Source organism: Callospermophilus lateralis, unplaced genomic scaffold (assembly GCF_048772815.1).
Source record: "Callospermophilus lateralis isolate mCalLat2 unplaced genomic scaffold, mCalLat2.hap1 Scaffold_1341, whole genome shotgun sequence".
Classification (NCBI taxonomy): domain Eukaryota; kingdom Metazoa; phylum Chordata; class Mammalia; order Rodentia; family Sciuridae; genus Callospermophilus; species Callospermophilus lateralis.
Genome location: NW_027512504.1, coordinates 422690 through 449474, shown reverse-complemented (window position 1 = coordinate 449474; position 26785 = coordinate 422690). Strand labels below are relative to the sequence as shown.

The following is a 26785-nucleotide window of genomic DNA, read 5'->3' as shown; positions in this document are numbered from 1 at the left end:
AAAACTTGGAGAACATACAAAGAAGAGGCGCTAGTGAGTGCAGAGGCTAGGTTTAGAAGTTTCTCTTCATAGAGAAAAAAAGAAACAAGGAAGAGGCCAGTATGGATGGCACAGTGAGGACACAGGAGGGAGGAGAGAGAGTTCAGGTCAAAGCAGTAATGAGGAGTTAGATTACAGACCATGGAAAGGGGATCAGAATTTAACTTGAGCAAAATGACAAACTATTCCATGGAACAGACATAACATGAATTAACTTTGCAATGTTTCTTCATTGCTGTTCCTTCAATTAAAATAGACCTAAAGAGTAAAAATATAGGCTTGATTTCAGACATGTTTCAGATGCTGTCTGAACTGATATTCAAAGCACTTAAGTGAATTGTCCATCATTATAAAACTCACAAGCAGAGGAGTCAGATGTAATTCTGTTTCCCCTGACCCACATGCTGATATTCAGGTAGCTCTGCCCCTTCCATGATCTATAAGCATCTCTAGGTCTTTATTTGGTGATTTATAGACATGATTACTAGGACCATAATTTTTAATTCTCAGCAAGACCAATCAAATTAGTCAATAAAGGAAAAGATCCGAGTCTTTTCTATTTTGTGAGCTCCAGACTAGTATTTGTATGCATGGAGAAAGCTACTTCTACCTTCTACTCATGCTCTTTTGCTTAAAAATGTCAGCTTGTTCATTCTCCCAGATTTCAATCTCCTCAGTAATATAAAGAAACATGTTTTTTTTTTTTTTCTTTCTGTTCCTCCAGTCAGAAGAGTTCAGAAATATTTCCCTGGATGATGCCATTACAATATTCAATAGCAGCTCCCTGGAGAGATAGGATAATTCAAAATCTTAAATAAGATATTCAATTTGAGATTAGTTAAGTGGTTATTTGGCTGAAAGGGATTTGACAAATAAGAAACACTTTTATATCTTCAGGTAAAGAAAATATTCAGTTGGATTTAATTAGCAGTGGGGTTTTTCTGGCACCTCTCCATTAAGAACTTTCAAGCATTGGAAGGATAATTAAAATTTCTGCAGGTTAATAATCACAATAAAGTTTCATTTTAAGAAATGAAGATTCAAAACTGAAGTGCAAAAATTTCAGTGTGCGATTCCCGAGTGTATTTCCTCAGGGATCATGTTTAATATACAGACTGTAGTCATGCATTTTATTAACAGTTGTGGTCTTGATCAATTTGCTTTAAAATCACACAGCTTTCAAGTCTAGTAATTTTAGGCTTCAAAGAACATACATCATGAATAAATGTTGGCAATTACTTTCTTCAAAACTCCCAAATAAGCACATTATACTCTGGCACAGACAAGACTCACAGGTAAAGAGAGTCCTTGTCTTTGAATATTTTATAGGAACAATTATCTTCGTTGTATTTGTGGGAGATGGTGGCTCAGCACCAAGGAGAGCAGTGACCCCAAAATCAAAATGATGAGGAGATATGCCAGTCTTCCAGTGGGGTAAGAGCCTGGTAATTAATTTTTTTTCCCTATAAAATTCCATTCTATATATTTTGAATGTGGTAATTTCTGATTCTCCTTCACCTTTGTCTTTTTTATTCTAGTTTTTACTCCTGGTGTGGAAGCAGGCTTTAAGCATGATGAATCAAAATTCTGTTGAGATAGGGTAGATACTAAGAAGAAAGAGTCTTGTTTATTTTTGAGATATTCCATCCATGATGAATGTGAGGGTTCAATACAAAAGATTTATACTGGGAAAATGTATGTGAGATAAGGTCTTTCCTTAGGGGAAGAATGATAGAAAGAGGGAGAGAAACTAAAGGAAAAGTGAACCCAAGTGACCAGGTGAACAGCTCATGGCAGTGAAACAGAAAACAGAAAAACATTTCCGTCTGTCCTCTGGACATGATGAGGATTCCTAGATGTTTCCTGAGATGTATCATGCCTTTCCACACTTACAGAGCATAAGTTAATGTTTATTTCTAAGAATTTCCAAAAGAGTGCCTTACATTGTATACACACACACAAACACACACACACACACACACACACACACATGTGTATGTATGTATATACATACATACATATATGATTTTAGAATTTTATGTATGTGTGTGTTTAGAATGTTATGTGGCAGTTATTAAATCATCGGTACTCTAAAACTGGCCGTGGTGGAAGTATTTACATCAAAGCATTAATATCTCCACTCATCCACCAAAACCTACCCACATGGAGGGCCATTTGTTAACGCTTTGCAGTGCACCATTTTTCCACTCCCTGCCCACCTCCACACCATGTGGTTGTCCTTATTCCCCATCCAACTCTGTCACCCAGACAGCATGATTCCCCAACCACAGCTATTACCACACCATGCACACCCTTCCTGATCTCTCAAAGCATTGACTGAAATTTGATTCTGATTGTCTACATTAGTATTACTTCTTGGGCCCCTTACAACTCTTAACTGTCTCCTTGGTCTGTTTCTTTCCCTGAAATACAGCCATTTATCAAGACTCTGAACAAAACCTTCATTCTTTCTCCTTTGGACATTCATTCATTGTCTGGTTTACATTATTGCCCAATTCTTGTTTTCCAGACTCACAGTTAAGTTCTTGGTTAGTCTTTCAACAGCCTGGTAAGTGCTGACCATGACATCACAAGCTCAATCTTTCCTGAAACAAACAAAATGTCTTTTCATCTCTCACCAGCATATCTTCAGACTTCTTCATTATGGCCATGATAGTATTATCTGCCAATCTAATCACATCAGATGATCACAAATAATTTATACATAATAAAATTTGAAAAATTCTTAACATCTGATTTGTTGTCTTGCTATAATCTACCTTCATAGTGTATTTCATGTATTATCTCTAACATCCTTTCTGTCACCATACAACTTTAGGTAAAGTCTAGCCGTTTGGTCTTCTTGACCATGGCACTAGATTTATAATTTGTTTTCCTGCCCCAAATACCTTCTGGAATTGGATACATATGTAAAGTAGAACATTCTTAAAATATTCTGAGGCTAAGTCATCTGTGTTGGTTTTAATTCAGGTTCTTAATTTTTTTGCTATCTTTCCCTTCAATAGGTGGAGCGCAATAACTGACCTCTGCCCCTTGAATATAGATTGAACTTAGGGACCCACTTTTAAGTAAATAGGCTGAAGCAGAAGTGACAGTGTGTGGCTTCAGAAACTAAGTCATTAAAAGTACCAAACTCCCTTCTTAATCATTTTCTCTTGGAATGCTCTTGGAGAAGCTGGCCTCTAATGACCTGAAGAAATTTAAGCAACCTATAGAGACCCATGTGATGAGAAGCTAAGGATTCCTGTGAAAGTCATGATATTGAGCTATCCTGATACCTTCTCATATGGCTATATTCAGAGCCAACATCTTGACTGCAGCCTCACGAGGACTGCCGAGTTGGGACTGCCTTGCTGATTCACTCTTTAATTCTTATCTCTTAGAGAGTGTATAAGTAAATGTTTCTTTTAGGCTGCAAAATTCGGGGGCAATGTTTCATACAGCAATAGATATTAATGCACCACTCATCCTAGACCCTACTCTAAAGTAAACTTCAGAAATAATAAAGAAAAAGATAGTAATGTTTTTATGGTGATTACAGAGACTTTTTTCTGCAAACTCATTTCAAACTATCTTCCTTAAGAAAATGAAGATATGAGTGATTCTTTTATGTACAGCAGAAGGATACACACACACACACACACACACACACACACACACACATCTTTAGAATGCCAGCAGAGATAAAAAAAATAGGCTTCACATCATCTGGTATTCTATTAATGAGACACTGGAATAATGACTGGGGTTGGTCAGGAGTATTACTGTCTTTTTCTTCTGTTGAGTTGTTGATTTGGTGCCTGTTCTTTTTTTTTTTAATACTTTAAATGTAACTTTTTTTTGAATTTTTAATATTTATTTATTTTTTTAGTTTTCAGCAGACACAACATCTTTGTTTGTATGTGGTGTTGAGGATCAAACCCGGGCCACACGCATGCCAGGCGAGCGCGCTACCACTTGAGCCACATCCCCAGCCCCTTGGTGCCTGTTCTTTCAGAGTTGCTGCTTTCAAAAGTGCACTGTTGAAATGACCACTGCCCTGACTCCTATGTGGTCATGATGCTTTGTTTTATTACTCTCAACTTCCCTCATATTTAAAAAAAAGAAACTATATTTTATGGATCACTTGTCAACAAAATTTTCTCTTTAATAATTTTCTTCCTTTTTTCTTTGTTTTTGTTTTTAGGTTTTAAATCTTTATTCTCCACCTCTTTTTCCTCTTTGTTCTTAAGTGCTATTCTATACACTTTTGCTCTGAGATGAATATTTTAATCCATTTTTGGTTGCTATAACAAAATAAGTAAGACCAGGTAACATATAAAGAAAAAAAGGTTTATTAAACTTATGATTCTGGAGGCTGGGAAGCCCAAGAGCATGGTGCCAACATCTGATGGGGACTTCTTTCTTTATAATAACATGGTAAAGCCATAACAAGGCGTTGCTTTAATGACCTCATTCAAACTATTTACTTTCCAAAGGCCCCAGTTCCAAATTCCATTAATGTATGCATTTTGGGATAAAGTTTCCAACAAATTAACTTTGAGGGAACATATTCAAACTATAGCAATGTACTTATGCAAAAACTGTTATGATTTTTAATTTTAGTGAACAAATGATAGTATTTCTGTACTGTGTATTATTAGCTGCTGTAACAAAGGAAGAATTTTGGTTTCTGCCTGGAGTTCTTGGGTTGATGATGGGGCATCTCTAGGACTGTTACACACTGTTCATTGAAACCATGTGAATTTTTCCACATAATATATTAGGGACTATTCTTATTTAACACTTGCATGGGAACAGAATCATCAGGTATAAGTGAACCTTAGGGACATTACATGTTCATGGTGTTCTAGACCATGAATTTTATGGTTGTTATTGTCCCCATGTTCTTGGATTGTTTTCTATTCATTCCACGCATTCTTGGCAGTGTTCTGCATAAATAAAAGACAGCATCACAGAGAAAATAACTAAGACTAGCAATTTGTATGGGAAAGAGGATTTGATCTGGTTACATGTGGTTTCTCTGCTATCTATTTGCTATGTGTCCTTGAAAAAACAGCAAAATCTTCTTCAAAGGAGGTGATTGGCCAAGTTGATGGTTGAAGAGGATGCATGATACTTCATACTCAGTGCTCAAGATCTACTTAGTGGATTATTTCTAATTTTCCTTCAAGCTCTAGAATTCCAGGATTCAAGTCAAGCAATTTTCCCAGGGTTGACTCTTAAGAGAGATTTGCCCTGAGCTCTGAAAATGTATAGTCATGCCGAAATACTTTCTGCCTCCTCTTCCCAGGAGAGCATGGCAGTTCCACTCTGAAATTATGCAGAGTGCGCCACTGTAATATGCTCAATAAGCCACCTTGGCATTGCTTTTGCTTTGTTCCTAGAAACTGCCAACTGCATATGCTACCAGGGAACTCACATCCACATATGCACAGAACAAACAAACCTGCTGGTTTCAAGAAAATTTTGTTTGCCAAGGAGTTTAAGGTGGGTTGGTTACATGTTACCCCACTGTATTACTTGTCCCCTAAAACTACACAGAGCTAGGAGCCAAGTCGGTGTTGGAAAGAGGGAAAGTATGAAGAATGTGGAGGGAAAGAAAATACAGACAAAATCTAATTGAACCTTATAATAAATTGGCAGTTACTATATTTATGTGGCTGCTTCTTTATGTCAAAGAAGCTCTGAGAACAGCAGATAATTGATCCCCAGAGGGTTTAGAGAAAATGGAGTCCATGGTGTCCAGAACATCCTTTAGGCAAGGATGAAGGGGCTGTTAGGAGTCCCCAGGTCCCTCTTTCAATCTGGGAGAAGTTGAGATGCTTTCAAAGGTATGTCTAATGTACCTGAGATCAGCTCTTAAATCTCATTTACTGAATCTCAGCTATTCTCTTGTCTTTACCACAAGACTCAAATGTGAGCACTTGTCTCAGTTTTTGCTGAGACTCCAAATCTCCATTATATTCTGATGTGAACCACTTGAACCCTGATGCCATGATTTGTTTGCACCATTCCCTGTCCTGGAGAATCAGCCAGCCCTTCACTACCTATCCACCCCAGGTTACTCTGCCAGGTCTTATTACAGGGACCCATTATTGTGGACTTGCAGGGATCAGCAAAAATTGGGCCATCATCCTGACTTCTGGCATAATCACTGATTACAATCTTGAGCTAACTTGCCTTTGGCTTGGGGTCTAGCACAATCTAAATTTTCTACCCCTCTTTGGATACTGGATTAAATTCAAGAAACAGCCTCTTAGCAGGGTTCATCCTGCCTTACCACCTTCTCAGTCTGCTATCTTATCCCTTCCCACTTAAGTTCAGGGTGCTTCCTGACTCAGTAGAACACCCCAAACTAGCTTCTCCTATTTGTAATGATAGAATGAGTTCTTGTGAGTTAAAAAACAAACAAGCAAGAGAAATGTACTTCTTCTAATGTACTTATTTATAATAGAGCCACAAGGCCTCATTCTGAGCTTTTACAAGAAAATTTCTACTTTATGAGAAGTGCAGAAGGAAGATCTTGCCCCACAATGAGGTCACTGAAGAGAAGCCTCATGCATGAAAATGGGAATTACATGTAGGGTTCTTATCTGTAACAGTTCAAGCAATGTCTAAATATATATGGAGTTATATACATACATGTCTGTATGTATATGATATGTATATATTATATATATTTCATATGTATATATTGTATGGGTATTCATATATAGATAGGTAGGTAGATAGATAGCTTATATAAGCTGTATAAGCTGCTAGGTCTCAGATTATTTAGTGTCACTATTTGGAAAACACTCCATCTCCACTTATTTACTGAAGTTAGCAAATATCAGTCCTTTCCTTTGAGGGAGCTTAGATGCTCCACCTATCAAGTATATCATGTTAAATAAGGTCAAACAGAGTAAGTCTTTATTTGTGTATCTCAACAGCAAGGGCGGAGATGGGATTTGCTATATGCTTTCAGAAGAATGATACTGTTTTCCTTGTGTAAACTCTGAAAACTACATATGGAATAAAACTGCATGAACATGCAATTCTCTTGTTTTGAATCATCTCTTATTTGTGGCTGACCCATAGGTGGACTGGTAGAATGGAAAGAGAAGTGGGTACATCCATAAGTTGAAATTCTGATATTGCTACTTTACTTGTTATGAGATCTTAGATGAGTGAATTAATTTTTCCAGACTGATGTTTCCACATTAGTAAATGAACATAATCACCTTAAAACATTTGCATACTTTAAATCTTTTATTCCCTTATTTCTGATAACATATTACAAGTACCATATGACACCAACTTTAACTTTCCTTCCTTATAGCTGATTGCCCCAACTTATATAAAACCCTTCACATCCTCCTATCCCACAGTCCCTACCTTCATTGGGTAATGTTTGCATAAATTTGGGAGACAAAAATGAAGAAATATATGTGGCACATTTGTAAATGCATTTAGGGATTATAAATGATACCCTCAATTGATCCAATAGCTTTCTGATTTGTCTGCCATATTAAAAATAAAAAAATACTACGTTCCCTTTTGTATTTATTGGAAGTAATGTCTGAATATTTATATGGGGTAATTCTATCTCATGCTAATTATTTTTTGTGCTTACTAGTTTAACACACACACACACACACACACACACACACACACACACACAGAGAGTGAGTGAAAGAGAGAGATTTTTATCAACTTATGCCAACCCTCCTTGTCTGGATGCCCAGAGGTTTTGATTCCGAAATTCCCCAGGGACATCTATTAAATCTAAAACAGAAGAGAAGCTCTAAATAGCAAGAAGGAAGAATCGAATCGTTTCTGGGCATTCTTTCAGACAGAAACTTGGCCATGCATGTCACTAAGGACAACTGTGTCTGCCTTTGAGCTGCCTAAAATGTAGCACACTGAAGACTTTGAAAAACAGTCCACAGCTCTCTCATTTAATCCATCACACAACTGAGCTTTTATAGGAAACAAATCCTTTGGGGTTTCTGAGCTTTGTGAGTGTGATCACTAGTGAGTCTTTTCAGTTCTCTGAGCTTTACCTTCATCAAATGTAAAAGAAGGAAAACTTTCCTTTCTAGGAAACTTGTGTGGATTAAAAAAGATAATGAGTGAACAATGTCACATAAATGTTAAAAATAATTGTAGCTGCTTTCCTATGTCCATTATCCTGAATGTTTTCCATCCAGGACTTCCTGTTCTTCACTACACTTTTGGTTTATTTATATATTTTAGGTTCATGTAACTTTTAACTCTTAGCTTGGGAATTTCAATCTTAGTAGCCTTTGGCCCTTCAGACCTGGTGGTCATAGAGGCTCACCTGTTTGGACCTGGACTTTGCACTGTAAAGTCTGGTTGACTTACCTATTGATGGTGAGAATTGCTTCCTGGCTGTGGCCAGTGAGAACTTCCTATCCTTGGTTCTTCGGCATGCACTTGGCTACACCAGTCCCAGCCATTTGTCAAGTGTGTGTGTGTGTGTGTGTGTGTGTGTGTGTGTGAGGTAGTGCTTGTTAGTGTCACTACTAAATCAGATTGTCTTCCTTCTTGTGGCTGAAAGGTGGTAAGGGAAGCAATGAGCTCCTGGAGAGGCAGGTAACAAGATGGTACAGTAGTTCAAAGGGAGAGTGTTGTCCTCCAGCAGCTTCCACCCATCTCTCCTGGGAAGGACTTTTCTGCCTACATGTCCCCTCCCCACCTCAGTCTGCTGCACACCATGAATACTAAAGAAACACAAAATCCTCCAAGAGTTAACACACAGTCTATGAAATAGGTCTACAACCTTTAATAGCACATCTTTTGTTTGTTTATGGTACATAAATAACTACTGATACTTCCTTAATTGTTTAAATCCAAGTTTGTGTATGTGCATATATTTAAATCATGCAAAAATATGCAAATATACATATTTATTTTTATGCTGAAAATTTGTATTAATCACATACATGTATGTATCTCTGTGTGGGTATGTACGTGTGTATGATTCATATACACATGGGTAGCATAATTACAGTTTAAAAATGTTAAAACATTTGAAAATTCATATATTAAATTGTAGGCACCATAAAAGCAAAATAATATTTTCATCTCAATATGAATTTAAATTGATAAAAATGAGAAAAAAATATATTTTTATCTAAGAAATTATTCTTACTTTATTAAAAGAATCTATATACTGTTGGCAGTAATGAATTTTTCTATACACTTCATATTTATTTATAAATAATTACACAATTCTAATAGAAAATAAAACTTTATGCTTACTTCACAATATATTTCTTGTAAATTTTATTTAGCATTTTTATTTAGCATTTTGAGCATGCAATAAATGTATGTTCATTTTAGAAAATCTTAGAAAGTATGCCCAAAAATGATGAAAAAAATTAAAATATTCAGTTTTATAAGTTAGAAATAACCACTGTTGTTAATATTTAGTCTTTCTGTTTGTACATGTCCATACATATATATTTTACTTTCAGTATTTGGGATGGAACCCAGAACCTTGCACATGATAGACAAGTGCTCTATTACAGAGCTATTCCTCAGTCCTATATTTCTGTAAAAAGTTATCATACCATGTAAGGCTTTAAATTCTATTATTAACATCAATTTTTATCCTATGTCATTAAATATTTCTTAGAAAAAGTACTTTAAGAGAAAGTTTCTGTTATGAGTACATGTATATACATGTATATATACATAAATGTGTGTGTGTCTGTATTTCCTACTAACTACTAAGCTTATGCATACTATTCATTGAATTCTTATGCATCCACCAGCTGTTATTAATACTTACATATGCATGATTTTATAAATACACATATATATGCATATATTGAAATGTTAGTATGGTCATGTAGCATTTTTATTCTCATCTAGAAGCTTATACTTTAAAAATTTCACAACCTTCTTTTGTTTTTCTTTTCTTCTTCCTTTTCTGACTTTTTTTTCACTACTGGGAATTGAATCCAGAGCTACCGTACCATTGAGGTATATCCTCATCCCTTATCATTTTTTACTTTGAGACAGGGTCTTACTAAGTTACTGAGACTGTACCCCAGCTTCTTATCCTCCTATCTCAGCCTCCTGAGTCCTGGAGATTACAGGTTTGTGTAACCATGCCTGACTGTCTACTTCTTGTTGAATACCTTACAAATTTCTTTTCCACACCATCTTCTGTAAAGAGGCATTCTGGCCACACTTTGACATTCCATGGAGCCACAGTGAAGTTCCCAAATAGGAGTTGCTGGGGAGGTGGGAACTGTGCACTGCTTCCAGGTCTATAGAGGTGAATAGGGAGGCTGGCCACACACCAAAGACCTCAGGCAGAGGCGATGAGGAATATAATGGAGATTGATGGCGTGATTTTCTTTTCCTTTCCCACTGCTGTGAAGACGTTTTTTCTTCTACAGTATATCCAAATTACTTTTCAACTACACTCTGCATTAGTTTGTTCTGCTATGAAGTATTTTTTGAATATGTAAATTTGTTCCAATATAACTGATGTATTAGGGGAGAGTTTGAAGATAATACAAGGGTTGTATGAGCTTGTGTATAACTGCATGAATGAGAAATACCATGGTTGGATATGAGGTGTCCCTCAAAATCTTACCTGTGAGACAGCGCAAGAAGGTTTAGAGGTAGGATGTTTGGATTATGAGAGCCTTAACCCAATCAGTGAATTATTCCCCTGATAGGGATTAACTGAGTAGTGTCTTTAGGCTGGAGGTAGGGTGTGGCTGGAGGAGGTGGGTCCCTGGGGGCAGGCCTTCAGGATAATTATCTGGTGAGCTGAGTGTAGTCCCTCTCTTTCTCCTTTCTGATCATCATTTTCTTAGCCAATTTCCTCTTCCAAATCCTTCTGTCATGACATTCACACTCATAATTCAAGCTCTGAGGAATACAATCACCATCTATGGATTGAGACCTCTGAAACCATTAGCCCTTAAATAAACATTTCCTCCTCTAATTGTTCTTGTCAGGTCTTTTGGTCACAGCAGTGTAAAAGCTGACCAAAACACCAGCTATGTAAAAATACACAGAACACACACACACACACCCTACAACTTTGACCAGCAGCCCTGTCCTCCCTGAGTGTTACTCCACACTGATCACATTTAGTGTTATAAACTTCTGTGTAATTACAGGTAACTTTCTTTGCTTCATTTCACAATAACTCATAAGCTGGAAGCATTTGAATGACCATTCTTTCAAGCAAACTGCATGCCTTCTTCAAGATAAGTGTTTTGTTCATGTGTACTTGTTAACAATTTAATGTGTGTAAAAGGGATACCATTTTAATTAGGCTTGTACCTCTTTTCAGTGTGTCCCTGGACACATTATCCTGAGATGTGAAAGAGGTTTTATGTTCCTAGGCTTTGTGGTGTTTTACTTGTGCCATTTTTGCATAGTGAGGGGATCTTTCAGAATACCATGTCACATCATATCACAGAACAACTGATTATATATACCACCCTCTGGGAAAAAACCTCTGCATGTGCAATGTGAGAGAATTTTCCCTGAATCTCAGGAGCATTTGTGAGTTTTGTTTAGATTCAAAATCGTTTTTTTCTGGGTCAGGTGGTTTTGAGGCTGACTTGAAACACTTTGGAACTGTTCACATGTCTTCAAATTGCTGGTTCTTGTTCTGTGTTAAGATCAGGGACAGGTTGGTCCTTAACATCAAGACATTTGAGCTTCTGAGGTCCAAATCTTTCACTCCCATCCTGGGCCTCAATCACTCTGTTGCCTATACTGTTTTATTTTCACATTATAATAATGTGAAATTATCTAATGAGTGTTGTTTATGACATACCAAATTACCTCATTCTTGTTAGAATGTGCTTCCCGAAGGCAGATATTTTAACTGCCTTGATAGTAGTTGTGTCATCTCCACCTCTAGCAGTATACGCCACATACAGATCAATAATTATCTTTATTCTGTAAACCACAGATTCTTGTCCATGTATTTAACACTAAAATGTATAATAGCCATTTCCTTGCAGGTGTTCATCTGGAATTATTTTGGGATTTCCCCCACCATGCAAACATCAGCCCAAAAATGCATTTTCAAAATCCTATTAGCTCCTCAGGAAGTAGGTAAACAAATTATATAACAATCTAGAAATCGAACTTGGACCTTTGATTTTTTATTCCACTTTCTAGCTAATTCCCCCCCCCCTTTTTTTCTAAAGTGTAATTATTTCACTTAAATTACTGTCTAAGAATAGCTCGTCGAATCCTACAGCTTGCATGGTAACAGAGAGGAAGGGCAGGAGGTGTTGGTTCTTGACAAACAGCAATTGGACATGTAATTAGAGGTGCAAGCTGGGTTAGGTTTGACCCACGATGCCACCTCCGAGATCGTGTCTAAATAAAATGGACTTGCTCACAACACTAAGCTGAAAATCAAGGGTTGAGTTTCATCAAACATTTATCTAGTGCCCCTTAATGGCAATGTCCACAGCTGAATGCTGAAGGAATGGAATAAATCAAATGAAATAAAATAAAAATGATCCTCTTTAAAATTAGCAAAGACTTCAGAAAAAAAAGGAGTAACATGCCACACATAAACATAATGCTAAATTCTAACAATGTGGGAAAAAAATCATAGAGCACGAAGCTCTCCCTGTGTAAAGACTCCCTTTGGGCTGGGGGAGATTTGCGGATTCCACACAGGCTGAATTTGAAGGGAGTCTGTGCCAGTCACCTGCCCGTATTCGCACAGGTCGACTTCCCACCCACACTTGCTCTGGCTATTTCAGTAAATGACATTTCCCAGGTTTCATTGACTGTCGGCTTTTGGCCAGGTGTGGGCAGTGAAGAGGATTGGCCAGGAAGAACCAGAGCAAAGACAAACTGCCTTTGCCCTCTCCTCCCCTTGGCCAACCATCACTGCCCTGCCCCCTGGTCCTGTCAGATGCATCTGCTGTGACTTTGGCTTCCATGTGTCAGTACTGGCTCCAAGGCTCTCATCATGCCTGGTATTTCCAGACCAGGGAAATTAGAGATGTCCTCATTAGGCTAATCTCAGCATAGCCTTCTCTGCTCCTAACTGGCATCTCAGCTCTTCCATTATTCAAGTAACAAATTCCCTGTATTAAATCCCCTTTGTGTGAAATACCTAGGCAGGCTTTCTGTTCTTGTGGCTAACCTCTGACTGACATAGGAGATAATCTGCTTCTGATGGGGCACAGATTGGCCTGAAGAGCAATGCAGGGTGAGAGGCATCAGTCTGTGGAAAAGGAAAAAACTAAAGGCAGCCATAAAATTAAAAAAAAGGAAATTCCCATGCATACTGAGACTGCACTGAAGACACCACAACCTTCTGACTCCAGTACTATTGGGGGAGTGCTGAGGAAGGTTTTGTGCCTGCACAAATGTTTTGACCTAAGGAACAGATGGTCCCCAAAGAGTGACAGATCCAGTCAACTTCTTTGTTTTCCACTAACTTTGAATCATTTATTTGGAACTCTTGGGAATGACTCACCCACTCAAAACACCACAATAGTAAGGGGTCTTCTTCCTCCAAATTATACACATGGAGGCAGTGAATCTTCTGTGTTAAAGTGGTTTGCTCAAGGTCACACAGCTGGTAGAGACAGAAGGGAACTATTCCAGGTCCTAGAACTATTCTAGGTTTCTTTCTACCATCTGAGCCTCTAGCGCATCTTCCAAGTCTCAGTTAATTACATGTAGTTTGGTCCTTCAGTAACTACAAGGTTGCGAATAAATCTGAATGGGTTTGCTCCCTGTTAATTTGTAACTTTGAATTGATAACAACTATAATGTTATTCCTTTCAATGTAACCAGGGTGGAAGGATGCTGAAATGGAATAATGCAATGTAATGAAGTGACAGGTATTGTACACTCAACTAAAATATAGGTACAATTTAGATTGGAAAATATATTCTACTTTGTTAGTTTAAAAAAAATATAAAAAACCTTGAGCCTGTGGTGTTAACGATATTGTTTTGTAATTAGCCATTATGAAATCTTGTAAATGCATAACTTTTTGACTAAATACAGAGTTTTGGGATAAAAATAAACATCTCCAGGCAAAGACTTTAGAGACATTATCTGTTTAATAAATATGAATGTTAAAGCAAGAAACAAGAGCAATTATACATTACACTACATAGTATTTAACAAAAAAAATACATCAAAAAAAGTCATTTTGAAATTAGAAGTAGTTCCAATACAATAAGAAAACTTTCTTTTTTTTTTTTAATTTGCTTCCTATAAAAAAAAAGTTGGCAAATGAGGGATTTCAATGCTCAGTTGGAATCCTGGAAAACACAGAACAGCTGCCAAGCACCACATTGCTCTCAAAGTTGCTGTTTGGAACTTCAGATAAAAAGCAAAGCCAACCTCTGCATTTTGGATAGTGGATCCAATTAGGAATAAGGCAAGAGAGAAAATGTTGGTTGGGTAGTTCAGGGTAGAACATGCACAGTTTGCCTTCTGGGGTTTTAGAAAATGTTGCAGTTTTGTATTTTTAGCTTGCCCTGAATCTTACCTTCCACACACATCCCTCTCCACACTCCTCTGGCCTTATGCCCACCAAACTCCTCATTGTGTTTGCACCTGGTATTAGTGAGTAGGTAGGCACTTGGGTCCCTCCCATTTGTAGGCTGACATCATTGCCTTGTCTTTGGGCTTGAGCTGGAATGGGCTGTTCTGGTGGTTCTCCAACTTGAGCATGCATCATGATCACCTGGATGGCTTGTTGGACTGATTGGTGGGACTATTCCATCCAGAGAGAGAGAGCAACACTATTCATCCCCTAGAGTTTCTGACTCAGTAGCTCCGGGGTATAGACCCAGAATTAGCATTTCTAACAAGTTACAGGTTATGCTGATACTACTAGCCTGAGTACCACACTTTGAGAACCAGGAGCCACAGTCATAGGAACAATGAGGTCCCCTCTGAGCAGTACCTTGCCTCAGTAATCACCTACAGGTGGGAGGGAGCTTTGAGGAGAGGCACATGAGGACACTGGAGATGCTGAATCTATATCTGACCACCTTTGGTCACTCTCCAAAATGCCAAGCATCTCATGTCTGCCTCTATTTTAAATTAGGGCCCCTTCTTCCCTATGACTTTTCACTCATTTATTTCACCGACAAATAATTTTCAGAATACTACTCTAGGCAAGGCACTGTGCTAGATTAAGAGTATATACCCCTTTTAACAATTTTCTAATTAAAATGAATTGAACTGCAACTCTGAGAACTCCCTGTGCTGGTGTGAGTGAGCCTCATTTGGTTTCTAAACACTTGGGTTTTCCAGATGAAATTTGGGAGGCTCCAACTGAAGAGAATCATTGAGGATGTTTTCTATGAGATAGGAAGCCTGGCAGATTGGGAATCAATCAAGTTTTACTAAAAGGTGGCTGCCCCCAGGCACAGCCCATTGCCCAGATTCACATGCGGCCTCCTCAACCATGACACCTTTTACATGGTTAACTTCTGGCAGCAGCTTGCTACTCTCGCCCTACCTAAGCTACATTAGGGCAGGAGTCATTGGGATCTTTAGGATATCCTCATCATCACCAGGACCCTGTTATACCCTGTTGGTGGCTTGGGGACTCAGCCAAGAAGGACAGTAGGTTCTCTGGATGGTTTATCATAATGATTTCTCCCACCTTTCAAATGGGCTTTGTCCAGTTCAAGTACTGAGGGGGCTCCAGTAGTGGATGGACTTTTGTTCCCTTCTCTGGTCCTTCTTTCATGATCACCCTGGGAAAACTGGGGATATCTAAACGCTTTCAGGATTTAAGGACTGTGAGGATTTCTTTTGCTTTGTTGGAGGCCTTACTCCTCCCGTGTATACTGAGTTATTTTTCCTTTACTGATACCGTGATGCTCAAAAGATTAGAGACCACACGTGAAATCACCAGGATCACCCTAAGTAATCAAAATCTCATCCTAATGTAAGATAAGACCTAATTTTCTCAGACTTTTTGACATTCTTAAACATTAAGTCCATTAACCTGCTTCTCCTTCTGGTTAAATCAGTGTTTATTTCACAAGTGTTTTTATTCTGTTGTGAGAAAGGAAGTATGTGGTAACAGCAACTATCACAGGAAGACATACCCTGTAATACAGTCACATGTTCAAAACATTTCTCACAAGAAGCTTCCAGAATCTGAATGCACGAGATGTTTGTTAATGTGCAAGAACACCACTACTCAGTTGTGCACTTTCTTTTCCAAAGAATATGGCCAGGTTTGACTGCTTTGCATATATCAACTCTTTCACATTACATGTTTCCAGGTGGGAAAAGGCAAGGATATTGGGAAAAGGCAGGTTCTAGAGGAAGAGACAAAGGGTACATGAAACTGAAACCTGCTGGGCAGGATGCAGCCGGAGCAGTGGGCACAGAAGCTGGCATGCTTGGGAGTGTAAAAAACAAACAGAGATCTGAGACTTGCAAGTGGTGGGGTCAGGGTTTGCAGAGCCTAGGCCAGTATTTAGGAGACATCAGGGGTGATGTCCAAAATCTAGCAACGTGTTTGTGAAGAAAAAGTTGGAACAGTTGAAGGATAACTTGGGGATTGAAAGGAAGGGATTCAAAGACATGGACGGATCATGGGTACACAGGGATGGCAAATAAATGGGAAGGCAAGACAGAGGATAACTACTAGAAAAAAATTCCACCTTCTACTTCAGTTGGGATGGGAGTAGGGAAAGCTGCAAGGAGAAAAGCTGAACAAGAAACAAAGGTCCGTTTCTGACGTGCTTTGCTTCCCTGCCTCTCTTTTTGTCCTAGTGTACCTGCACGCATGATCTTCAACTTGCATCTTTGTCCCTGTGGCCACAGAGAATTGAGAGAAAGCAGCTTTGTGGCCTCTGCTGACCAACAAAGCTACCACTGCTAACTTAGAAGGGGGAAACGACAGTAAGGACAGTGGGACAGAAAAATGGCTCAGGGTTTCCCTGTGCATGTCTTTGTGTCTTATGAAAAGGCCCGGGATGGCTAATCCACCCCTCGGCCAGGAGTGCTAAAATAGCTGTTAAATCTAGAGCCAAGAATATTTCCAAAAATACATGCAGATTTCCTTGGCCTATATATGTTATGAATTTTCTACAAACAAGACCGATCAGAAAAAAAAGAAGAAAGGGGGAGGGGAGTGTTTTCCATTAAAATAGAGCACCTGTACACTGCCCCTCCAAACATGTCCTCAAGGTATTGTCCACATGCACAGGCTTAAAGCTAAAAACCCTTGTTGTCTGTGTCAGAAGAATTAAAAGTCCTGGTGCAATGAGTGTTTGTTTTTGTTTGTTTGGATTTTGACTGTTTTTATTTTTATTTTTTGTTTTGATTTGTTTTTGTTTTTGTTTTTTTGTTTTTGTTTTTTTACTGGCGTCCTCCATTAAAACATTTACATAGGTAGGGATTTCTTTTGTGCTTTAATTCTCAGCAACTATGGAAATACTTCCTGGCAAAAATAGGAAACAGAACAACAGAGGAAAGAAAAGAAACATAAAGTTAGTGGTCATGAAGGATGATGCACTGGACAAGAGCGAAATTCTTTCCTGATCAGCAGGTCGCCTGTAGCCTTTGGGGTTTTTCCTTAAATTGTAAATTGTGCCCCAGCAGATCCCCGCTTTGGCATTGAAGGTGGAGTGGCATGTCTTGCTCTTTGCAATCAGAGAGATGAGTCACCAGGTTGAGTAGAAGGGGAGGGAGGGGAGGGTAAATCTACTCTCCTAAGAGAAAACGTGTAACACTTACTCATTTAATGACACTGGAAATGGAAAAGTGTCAGAGAATTTGCAATGTGGTGTGACATGTTCCTGGAGAAGGAGGAATTGCTACTTTAATAAAGTAAGCAGCCACTGTGCCATATACCCTGTGGAAATGATACTGAGAAGCAAATGACCCCAAAAATGCAGCATCTTAGATGCTTTGTAAGTAAACAGACAGGGTGGGGGGGTATGAATTTATTAGCATATGTCCCCCGTAAAAGAAAATGCATGGTGAAAACCGGATACCAGATGTGGCTGCAGGTGTTATTACCACCTACAACAGGAGCCAGTCATTGTATTTGAATTCCCCCTGAATGTCTCCACAGACCTGTCCCTTATCCATGTAAAAGAGAGGGTTCTGTTTCTGTTTACATGCTCATTTTTCCCCTAAAATAAAAGATTTAAAATCTTATGTAAAAGCCTTCTAGACAGTTTGGCGTTATGACATTAGAGTGAAGTGCCAACACTTATGTAATAATTTATTCTTCCAGGTCAGTAATGCAGGATCTAGATGTGAACATTTACAGCTTCAACTCCTGAGGCCAACAGACAAGAGGAACCCAGGAAAGAAATGGATCAGCAATGGTGGCTCCATGGATTTGTCTAACTTCCTGGAAACTTTCTTCTGCAATAAATAGTAGGACTCAGCAACTGAGCTTCAGACATGCTATACCTAGCTGCTTATCTCCCATGCTTACTTCACAGGTTGAGAGAGGTTACTGAAATGTGAAGTCCATTTTAAGGTATCTGATATGAGACAGTTGGGAAAAAAAAGGCATTTGTTGATTTTCTCTGTAATAATCTAATCCTGTAACTGGGCTCTCTTAGGATCCTCTCTCCCAAACTTTGTGTCTCTTGTCCTCAAGTTCTCAGGAACCAGTTTCTAGATAATTGCTACATAAAAAAATCTCTGGATGGTCACACTTGTCACTCTTATTATGTTCCTTCTTTGGTGGTACTCTTTGCCCTCCACAGGGTTGTCTATAGTTGGGCTGCCATGTTTTGCTCTGGTCCACTACACCTCGACCCCAACCCCTTGCCAGCCCTCAAGTCCACCGTCCCCAACCTCTGAGACCTCTCCTTCTTATATATTGCTCATAAACATTTGAAGCCCAGTGTTTTAGGGAGGGTTTTTGCAAAGGGGGAATTAATTAATGAGAGAGGGGAAAAAACTAAATAGAAGCAAGAAAGAGGCATCTTAGCTGTTTCTCTCAGGGAGTGTTAGAACAGAAGGAAGTGGTTATGTGAAGCCAGAAAGCAGTTAGAGGGAGAGTCAGACATTGGTTACAGAGGCTGAACAACTGATGACTACTGGGAATCATTTACCTACGAGCTGTGATTCTACCTTCTCATCTCTTAGCTGGCCAGGTCTTCTTAGTTCAGTCTGAGGGATATTGGGCCTGTTTTCAGTGTGACTGACTGGACTGATCATCTCTTGTTCTTTTTCATTATGCATCTGGGCATAAACATTAATCCCCAGGATCTTCCTAAAACATTAACAGAAACCATCACTGCTGTGCAAGGGAGAAGCACAACACTGCCATGTGTGCTTCGGAACCTGTCAGAAAGAGGGAGGGGGAAGAGGTAGGGGAGACCTGGATGGAGGGACACGCACCTTTTAAACTTGTAGATGACGAACACGGCCAGCCCCACAAACACCACCGAGAGCAGCATCAACATGGCGGATCCACTGTGGGTTGGAGTAAGGTCCACCAGTGGGGCTGTGGGAGGAAACAAGGAATCATCATAAGCAGAGACTCAGGCAGGTAAGACTCCATGAGAGACTCACACAGTTCACACACAGGCTTGGTGAGTGCCAGAAAGCCACATGGGAGGAACATACAAAGTACAAATCATACAGCTTATACATGTATGCACCTGAGCCTGTTCTAGCCCCCAGATGCTCCAATTGGCCTGACCAAGTACTGGAGCAATGAAGAGCAAAGACCCTGGAGCCAGACTGTAAGGATTCCAGCCATGCTCCACGACCTGCTAGCTGTAGAATCTTGGGCAAGTTACTCCATCTTAATGTGTTTCTGTGGTTAGAGGAGATGAATGGTCTATTCCTCTGTGGTCACAAAGATTAAATGAGTTAATGTACCTTATTATTAAGAACTCTATAAGGTTTGCTTTTATTTCTACAGCTGCTACTATTATTATTAATTAATACATGTCCTCCTTGAGTTAATGTTGGGATAATATCCTGATAAACTCATGGATAATACCATTGAAAATACAAGTCAAAATACATCTCGTAACTTGAACCTACCAAACATCACAACTTAGCTCAGCCTACCTTAAACTTGCACAAAACACTTACATTATCTTATGGTAGGGAAAAAAAATTATCTAACACAGATTCATCCCTGAGAGAAACAGCTAAGATGCCTCTTTCTTGCTTCTATTTAGTTTATTCCCCTTTCTCATTAATTAATTCCCCCTTTGCAAAACCCTACCTAAAACACTGGGCTTCAAATGTTTATGAGCAATATACAAGAAGGAGAGGTCTCAGAGCCTGGGGATGGTGGACTGGAGGGCTGGCAAGAGTTTGGGGAATAAGGTGTAGTGGACCAGATCAAAACATTCAACTATAGACCACCCTGTGGAGGGCAAGTCTGTGTTAGATGATTTTATATAACTTACTAAATACTGTACTGAAAGTTAAAAACTGAACACTGGTATGGGTAAAGCTCTTAAGTCCAACCATTTTAAGTCAGGGACCATCCATATTTATAATAATATAATGCTAATTGTTATTAAATTTTCCAATATTCTATATGCAAGCTTTTCCCACTAAGCAAAGCAGATAACCAGTAAAACCACCAATAGGAATATTTTTTTGTGAATTACCCAATCTCTTTTGCTCCTATTCTAGCAGTTGTAAGGACCAGAACTGGAAAGTGATGGTGCATGTTATATTTTTTGTGCACAACAAGGTGTGGAAAGCTAAGTGAATATTTTTCAAGGGCAGTCACTCTGATGCTGGGGAAGGTGTGACATGCAGAGGGCTCCATGACTTCATGAAGTCCTGACAACAAGCCCCTGTCCTTCAAATGCAGTGATTTCTCCTCCCAAAAATATAGCTTCTGCGAACACTAGTCTTCTCAAGTTTTCCCTGAAAGGGCACGCACACATGCAGTGTTGGAAAGCATCTCTCCTGACCTCCAAATCTTCTTCCACCTCAGGGTGAAACCTGTTGTACTTGTAATGACTTTGTTTACAATAAATTTCAACCCTCTCAAGAACTGACATTCTGCAAATCTGGCACAGCTCCAGCCTGAGCAACAATCCACATGAACCTCGTGGAAGCCAGCATGTTGACCTTTACCTTCCATCAATTTAAGCAGAATCTGATGCCCAGAAATGCAGGTGACCTTTAAGCACCATTTTCGGTGGCTTGTTTCTGTTGAGAGCCGAGAGGTCAACATTCTGGTCATCAAGGTAAAAACGTTCAAGAATAAGTGACTGCAATATTAATGGTCTCAGTAGAGACCCTCGGCTGCTTCTGTACTGTCTGGTTTTTATAAGATTACATCACTGTCACTCAGTGGCCACCACTAGAAAGTATAATTCATGTCACCACCCAGTTCAGTGTAAAACGAAAGCCAAGCCTTCTTCTTTCTCTTAGTGAGTTTAGTAGTATTGGCTCACTGAATATAAGGAAGCTCCCTGCTCTTTTCTCTTCCTCTAAGTCAAGCAGCACTTAATTAAGCTGTGAAATAGCTGTGTTGGCGTGTGTGAGAAGATGGGTGCAGCCCTATTCGTGTGGAACACCCAAGGAAAATTCGCTTTCCATGTGAAATAAGAAAATAAAGCCTCAGTGCCATCAGCCAAGTCCAGGAACACTTCAGAATTAGCACTACGGTTGGTGGGATATCATCAGGCAGGAGAATACCTTCCATTTATCATGGACAAAATCTCCATTGATTTTCACTAATGAAATGGGGACAATGATCCTTATTGTGTAGATAAGAACAGAGAAGTTCTCCTTGGTTCCTGTCACTCCAAAGACTTGGAACTAATAAACAGAAGCACACATACTTGAATCCAAGTCATCACAGATACACATACACACACATGCTATATACTCAGGCTGCTGGGAGATAATTAGAAATTTAAAAAGATATTTATGAATATGGGCATTGGGACTAAAACTATATAGTACAGGAAGAAATAACAAGTGACAAGCTAAAATTTTGTTTTAAAAGGAACAGTTAGAATCCTAGATCATACACTTTTAAACGTAGATGGCATGTATACATATGCATTAATGTTTGTGGGTGTGTGCATGTGTGTGTGTGTGTGGCTGTGTGTATGTAGAGAGAGAGAATAGAGAAATTAATCCTAATGTACTCATTGTTTAAGTCTCAGCAGCCATCAACTGACAGCCAATCTTATTTTCTCTTCACCACCATCTAATCTCCACAGTCTCAACCACTGGATTATTTTGAAGCAGCTTCTATCATACAATTTCATCATCTGCAAATCTAAAAGATAAAATCTCTCTCCTCTCTCTTCATTATCAGGAAACCATCATCATATTGAAAACTAGATATTTGCAAGGTAATCTTCTAAGGCAAACCCTTCATCTGTCAGGTAATAAATCAAGGTCTAGAGGTGGTTAGAGTCAAGAGTATTTAAACTTCCTAGCCTGGAAGTGAGCTCTGTCAGCATAGCTTCTTGGTGCCACCAAGAAGAAGACACAGTTTACTTGAAGGGGTGGCATCTAAAATAAATGAAAAACTAAGAGGAAATTCCTTGGCTAGGTCCTCACTAACACATATGAAAGCAAACTTACATATGCAATAATGCACATGCACGCGCGGGCACACACACACACTAGAACTTTACCGCCCATCTTTGCCTTCCTCCTCCCATCTCTCTTCCCATCACAAGGTTAAATCTTTTAATCCTAAACCATTCACACTCAAATTGTGGTTCTTAAGGAAACAGTGTTAACACTGTTAGCAATTAGCACATTTGTGTGGGAAAAGCAGCTTTTGACCCCCCTCCCAATTTCCAAAACTCATGCTATCCCCTCTCTCTCTCCTCACTTAGTCAATTCTCAGAGGCAGCAAGTGGGACACAGCAGACAGCAGTGGAGAGGGATTGAGTGCCACTGCCCTCTGTGTTTCGTGGGTGACTTCTGCTTGTTGATGTGTGCCTGGATATAAACGGTTTTTTACTGCTCCACACAACAGCGGCTGCATATCTTAGTTTGCCCAATACTTAGGTGCGTTTCTGTGTGTTTTGCTGAGGAATGGAAAGTGGTGATAAATGGGTTTTGGCTTGTTGTGTGGAATTAGCATAGATTAATCCCTCCTCAATTGCAGCCTAAACAAAGTAGATGTGCAGGAGGAAAAGTGCTGAGCAGTTTTTTTCCCCCATTATAAGCGCACAGAGCAAAACACAGATACAAGTACTGCTCCAAGTGACTCAACATTTCTAAGCCCCAAAGCTGGCACACACCATTTGAAAAATCCTATGAGGATCTTAGCAATGCTTTGAATGATTATATTCTATTTATAAGGATCTGAGCTGATTATCCTAATAGGGATGCTCACATTAATAAACACATCTTCTTGTAAAAAAATTATTGACATATATAGTCACAGTTGCACATCTGAGAGTAAATTTGAAACTCCCTATTTGGGGTTAAGTAACTGATAGAGTCCCATTTGGGAATCAGATCCTGGTTTTGCTACTTCAGGCTAAGGGACTTCAAATTACACTCAGTTTCCTCATTTGCAGAATAGAGATAAAAATCATGTTTGGTGTAGTAAGTTGTAAGAATAAAATGAGATGGGATTTACAAAGCACTGTTACAGCTTCTGGCACACAGTACATGCCTAATATTTTTACCCTGTCATTATTACTGTCATGTGTCTGAAAGTGTATTCTGTAGAAAAATAGTGCTAGAGAGTTCCATGGTGAACTAGTTTTGGAAAATAGCAAACCCCCTTCTGAAGATTTATGATGCACATTAAGACATCAGAGGTTTGCATGCCTGCAGGAAAGGAACTCCTTTACCTTTCCTATAGTTTTCCACCAATTCATCAGACCAGTTTCCCACAAAGTGCTTGCCTCACCCTGAGAACCACTGTCCCTTGTACTGCAGCTTTGCCCCTTTCCTTACTTGATTTTCAAGTTCTGAAATCAAGGACATGGTAGCATAACCCAGTGAATCCAGGCAAAAATCCATGGTGGCTACCTTGTGTTCCCTCTTCTTCTATTAAAGGCATCATCTTGGAGAACTTCTACCTGCACTATGATTCTGAAACTCTCAGCTACTACTATATATTTCTAACCCAAGAACTGGTGCTGTCAAGAAGTCAAAAGACTTCTTGGTTTTCTTTTACCCTCTCCCACCTCCCAAAGCACACCCAAGTCCAACTTGTAGAATGGCAATATGAAAATCCATGTGATCTGGAACTTTTGGGGGGAAATTAAGGTGGTGTTGTAATACCACAGAGAAAGCTTTCCTAGAGTGTAAAATGGGCATAAAAACTCATGCTCACTTGGCCAGTGGACTTCTCTCCAGTTCAAATTCAAGCCCAACTGTGATGGTCTTAATGACTGCTGTACCATATTGGGATAAAGCTGTGGGACCACTAGACAGAATAGATGGGAATTGCCAGGGAAGTTGGCTAAGTAAGTAACTGGGAGTCTGGTTGACTGAGGCAGCTTAGGTTCCTCTGAACTTTGCCAAAACCCAGTTCAGCATCAATGGTCATATTGTAGGAAAACAAAATTTAAGCTAACCAGTCACAAATTACCATCCAATCTTTAATCAAGGGCTTCTGACTGGAATAATCCAATAAGGCTACTCCTCCACTTCATCCAGTCACATTATTTTCTTTGTCTTGCTTCAACATTCCACCCATGAAGGCCATTCCCAAGTGCCCCTTGGGGGATCCCCAAACTTTTGTCTATCTAACTCTACCTCTTCAGTATTTGAAGAGTGCTTCAGTTTGTCTTTTAATAGTTTCAATGATTTGTGAAGTATTGTATGGAAATTAAACTGGGGATTAGTCTTCAGAAGTATCCTGTCAGAGAGAGCTGAGGTCACTTGACTGAGTAAAGACAATCATGAGTCATGAGAACCTCCAAGAACAAACCTCATCATAATGAATAGACAGGTCTTTGGTTTTTTTACGGTTGAAAGACAATGAGTAACCAGAAGGATGAAAGTTATATTCCACTTATGTGTGAAGTGTCAAAATGTATTCTATTGTCATGTATAATGAATTAGAACAAAAAAAAAACACCCCCCCCACACACACACAGGCACGCGTGCATGTGCATATACACAAAGAGATTCAATGAGAAACCCTTGTTACTCTATAAATTGTTTTTCAAAATGTAGTTTATGAATTTCTTAATCAGAATTACCTGGACTGTGGGAAATCAGATCCTTATGCTGCAATGGAGAAAAAAAATTTGAATGATAGGACTTGGATATGATTTGAGTGTGTCCCACAGGGTTATAAGTGTTAAATTTAATCCCCATTGTGAGTTATTAAGGCAGTAGAAATTTAAAATGACTATGGTGGTTAGAGGTGGGGCTTTTCATTAGTGATCAGAAGTAGGTGATCACTAGAATAAAGCTCCCATGAGTGAGTACTAATGGCTTTATAAGGAGAGAGGGAGACCAAAGAATACAGACATATACATATGCTCCATGTCCACTTTCATTCTCTACCAGCAAGAAGGCTATAATCAGATGTGAGTCTTGAACCTCCAAAACTGTGAGCTTAATAAACTTCTTGACTTTATAAAGTCACCCAGTCTCAAGTATTTCATTACAGTTATGCAAAATTGACTAATATGATCTCTGAGACTAAGTCTCCAAAATCTATATTTACATATGAGTGTGTGTATATACATATATGTGTGCGTGTGTGTGCATTTGCATATATATACATAAATGACTATTATGTACAATCAGTTGAGACTTATCACTCATAAAATTATCTAGCCCATATCTTTAGGGCATACCTGACTTTCATATTTTCTAGGTCATGAAAACCAAACCAAACCAAACCAAAAGTATCTCTTTGTTGCTATTAGTAGCTGAATATGACTATGGCTCTCAGAGTTTTCTAAAAATTACCTATAAACATTTCAAGTCTCCCCTTAGTGAATTGTCAGCCTCATGGGCACTGACTACATTGCTGGCTCAATTTTCTAACACTCTGTGTCCAGGCCTTGTACAATGAGTTTGAAGCTTCTCCCACCAAGAGGTAAAATCTGTTTCTTTCACCCCTTGAGTCTGGGTTACCATGACAACATGCATTTGACAATGGAATGTAACAGCAGTGATGGTGTGCTCATCATGTGTTTGAAGACCTGTGTCCTGTTCTCTGTCCCTCTTGGAACACTGCCATGGTGCGCAAACCCAGAACAGTCTCCTAAAGGATGAGAGGCCACGTGGAGGACAGTTTAGTCATCCCAACCAACGCCAATCTAGAGCAGTCACTATGCAGCTACTCTTTCCCACGTGGGACAGCCCAGCCAAGATCAAGGAGGTCATTAAATGGTAGCAGGAAGAACACAGACAAGACCAGAAGAATCGCCCAGCTGATCCACAGACTCAGAAGCAACAATAAAAGCTTATTTTTAAGATGCTGACCTTTTAGGTGGTTTGTTACAAAGCCACGCCTACTTCCTCTCCTTAAAATTCTCTTTCAACTAGTTAAAATCCAACTGGCAAGTCTCACCACTGGGTTCCACATTATCCAATACTTGGTAAGAAATTGGTAAGGCAGGTTAAAAATAAACCCATCTTAAAGAGAACACTTTAAGAATAAAGGAGTATTAGAGCTTGTACTGACAAATAGGTATTATCCAGGACAGTCCGATCACTTTAGGTATAAGAAACTTGGTTAATATCTGAAGACTAGCTGGACCTAGGTTCTGGATTCTTCTCTTTACGTGTTTTCTCATTTTTTTCCCCCAGACCAGCG

General features: G+C 39.1%; 1 pseudogene; it reads right to left on the bottom strand.

Moving 5' to 3' along the window:
* Positions 1–19137: 19137 nt before the first annotated feature.
* The window catches only part of LOC143640199 (VPS10 domain-containing receptor SorCS1-like), a 74016-nt pseudogene continuing 66368 nt past the window's right edge, over positions 19138–26785 (bottom strand).